This window comes from Garra rufa, chromosome 2 (genome assembly GCF_049309525.1).
Source record: "Garra rufa chromosome 2, GarRuf1.0, whole genome shotgun sequence".
In the NCBI taxonomy this organism is placed as follows: domain Eukaryota; kingdom Metazoa; phylum Chordata; class Actinopteri; order Cypriniformes; family Cyprinidae; genus Garra; species Garra rufa.
Window position 1 is genome coordinate 66,440,003 of NC_133362.1, and position 3,816 is coordinate 66,443,818.

The following is a 3,816-nucleotide window of genomic DNA, read 5'->3' on the forward strand; positions in this document are numbered from 1 at the left end:
ACTGATTTAAAAATTTGTTTGGAAGAGGCTAGTGTGAAGGGAGGTCTAGCCTGGGAAGGAGGAAAAGAAGCTGCTGGGAATGACAGCGGAGGCATGCTTGCTATGCTATGGGCGATTCCTGGGGCAGAAGAAAAAGAGGGAAGGAGAGGGGGAATAGCTAGTGGTGGGGCTTGCACCGTTAGCAGAGGCATGCTCGTGCTGGAATTGGATGGTGGCGCTGCAGGCCATGGGTAGGGGAGGGTGTTTGGAGTGTGGTAAGGCATGGCCGGCAAATGGGGTTTTGCAGCCAGCTGCAGGCTCACGCTGATGTTCCGTTGAAAGGGGAGGAGAGCAGGAACTGGCGGTTGCAGGTTGTCCGGGGCATGCCCCAGGCTTGCCGATGGTCTTGTGATGGGTCCTGATGACCATGGGTAAAGGGGTGCTGCGACCCGAGATTGCTCTATTTACAGCCTTGGATGGAGGACTGTAATTTGTGGGTTTGCCAGATTCCTTAAGCTTAACCTTAAGGCTGAGTCTAAAACTATTTTGTTTTTGTTTATTATTACATACATTTAAACAGTGTGTCTGAATGCTCAAGTCTGAGTGACTGGAAGGTGTGTAATACAATGTAAATAAATATTTGAAACAGCTGTAATTTTTACCCATTTCATTCAAATATTGCACTGCAAACATGCAAAACGTTTTGGGTTTCAACTGTAACACCTGTTCCCTAATAAAGGAAAGGAGACTGTAATGAAACTTTGGGGTTCCCCTCATTGTAGAGTTGCTGTAGCACGAACGAAAATATTCCAATAACGTCAACAATGTTAATATCGCGCAAGGAAGACTGAACTGAACACAGCTTAAATAGACAAGACAGGTGTGGGTAATTTTATAATTAGACGAGAACAGGAACAGGAAAGATCAAAAATGGGCGGAGGGAAAAACCAAATACAACAGTCTAACGGGGGTGGGGGAGGGTAAACTAAACAGACAGCCCATGGGGCGTGACACCGTCATGACGTAATGTGAAGGCATACTTGGATGCTACAAAGGGATGCTAGCACGCAACAGAGTTGGTCTTTGTGATGGAGCAAGCTGCTCCCAGACATGGAGAGGTGTGGCAAAGAGACCCAGGATCTAATTATTAGGGCTGGGCGATTAATCGAAAAGTAATCGAAATCGACATTCAGAACCTATAATCGATCAAATTTTTCCAGGTCGATTATTTCGATTACTTTCCCTTTAAAAACAGGGAAGCGCCAGAGTTCACAGAGGGGGGCGCGGGAGCTGATATGCTTAGAGGTAGAGACCTGCGCGTGACAGATTTTTCAGTCTGCACGGAAATATATGTTATCTCGTCCCACTCCCGCCCGCAAAAGCCTGCATTGAAGTTACCTATACAGATTTTTCGAGTACATCGATCTTATACTTAACAGAAAAGCAAGCATCGGCTGCTGGTTGCATGCATGGCAGAATGCGAGCAAACAACACTCCCTGCCTATCTCAGTTCATCGCGATCTCAGACAACTCTTATAACACAATGAATATATGCACAATGAATATTTTACTTATATATAATACTTTGTGTGTTGCAATGAGTGGATTCGTGCGCACGCAATATTAAGCAGTGCACAAGAACTTTTGAGCGGTGAGTGGATTCTAACTTAAGCCTTGCATTCCAGAAACTTCCTATTCTTACACCTGTTAATCATTTTCAAGTCATATTACTTGTTCGTGTTGCTTTTGTGTAATAGATGAATGACAATTTGTATGTTTTTAGATATTTTATGTTTATATATTTCTATTTTCCGGGAGTCCCTCCAATCATTTTATTCTCCCGCATCCCGCACACACACGAGTTTCTACCCACTCGCGCATCAAGTTTTGTCCCGCGCCGCACTCTGTTACTGTGCAGTCCTCTACTTTGAGGTCAAATAAAGATGTATAAAATGTTTCACTAATAATTTTATATAACAATGTTTTTAAATCATATGCTTACAATGCCAATATAAGGCAATTAAAAAAAAAATAAACAAGTGTAATTGACAGTATTCTGACGATCCGGCGTTTCAATCTACAAATCACCAATGTTTACCATGGTTTTACTCTAGTAACACTGACAGTAACCATGGCACGTCAGAAAAGTACTGCTTATTTTCATTGAAACATTGAAAATAATTTATTTTGTTTCCAAAAGTGCAAGTTATTTATTTTCACTAATTTAAGAAAAATGCCACTGTTCGTTTTAAGCAATGTGTGCTTTAATTTCAGTTGTTCAACACTGATGTTCAATAAATAATCATAGATAGTAGATGGTGTGTGTTTCCTTCAATTATTTTAAAATCAAGTAATGCACCCTTCATTCAAAAATCTCTCACTTGTAATATGTGAGCATATTTACTGTACAAAACTTGTCAGTGAACTATGAGGGCAAAAAAATAAATATTATATAAATACAATTAAATATAATTTTATTAATAAATAAAATAATCGTTCATTAATCGTAATCGAGTTAAAATGTTCAATTAATCGAGATTTTGATTTTAGGCCAAATCGCCCAGCCCTACTAATTATCAAGATCCTAATTAGTTGGATTAAACGTGCTTGATCAGGACCAGGGGTTGGGCACCCCTGTTGTAGATTCATTGTGTGGGCTAAGTGAGGACTGCCTCCGCAGGGACAGCACTAAGGGACCAATGTTTTGCCAATTAGCAGAATCTCTGTACTGGCAGCCTGCTGGGGGCCCATTAGACTAGCCCTAAGTGGTCTTGTAAAGGGCCAGTGCAGGCTAGCTGCTCTCTAGTAATTTTAGAAGTACTTTCCTCGGCAAAAAACCATGAATGATAAATGTGATCATCATTTTGCCATGGAATTGTGTCATTGTAGGCTAGCTGGTTGGCTGCAGGGTTCTGTGTTACGGCTACTAAGGAGTTAAAGCATATAGGCCGTAAGGTGAAGCAGCTTTTCGTTTCATTCCGTTCCCATATATGGGGCACTACATTCTTTTTATTCCAATAAAAGGATCAATTGGTAAAGAATGAAAAAATGAAAGTTCTCCATGTATAATCCAGCAGTTATTTTTTTACAAGTGTATAAAGTTGGCAATAGTCCCATCCTCGCGTAATAATTTTTTAAAGGTGAGAGATGCGGCTTCGCGTCACGTGCTTGCCGCTAGACCAATGAGATAGCATAACGTGGGAACGACATGTAAAAATGGTCCAAGATGGCAGCGCCCTTGTCGTCACTATCGAGTAGCGAAGAGGATGAAATTATTGTCAGACCTCCACCAAAAGTCAGTAAAAGGGTTTATAAACAATGCCATATGCATCTCACGTCCATAAAAAAAGAAGAAACGAAGGATTTTACACGCACACGTTGGGATACATTTAGAAACTGCATCAAACGGTGGCTTGACTTGCAGGGTGAGAGTCAGAAAATAGCAGAAACATTGTCTAGAAATCGAGTTTGACCGTTTGCCCGAAGACGCAGGGTTTCACTCCACTTGCTACCGTCGTTTTATTGACAAAAAGCGATTGGATGCGGCCGAGAAACGAGTTTCACGGTGCCCTGAAGCTGGTGATGATATAAAGCACACAAGCACACGTTTGAAATTAAAGTGCATATTGCATGTTAGAGACTCTGGTGAATTGATGTATAGAAAAATAATGTAGGAGCCAGATTTTCTTTAAAAAATACTTCAAAATATGCTATTAAGGCTCCTAGGGTCGTTTATGTGAGAGAATTTTGTAAATGTAAACTATTGGAAAACAATGGATCGCAATGACTGTTCGGACGCAGAGAACATTTAAAATGTTTATTTACACTTGTATGACG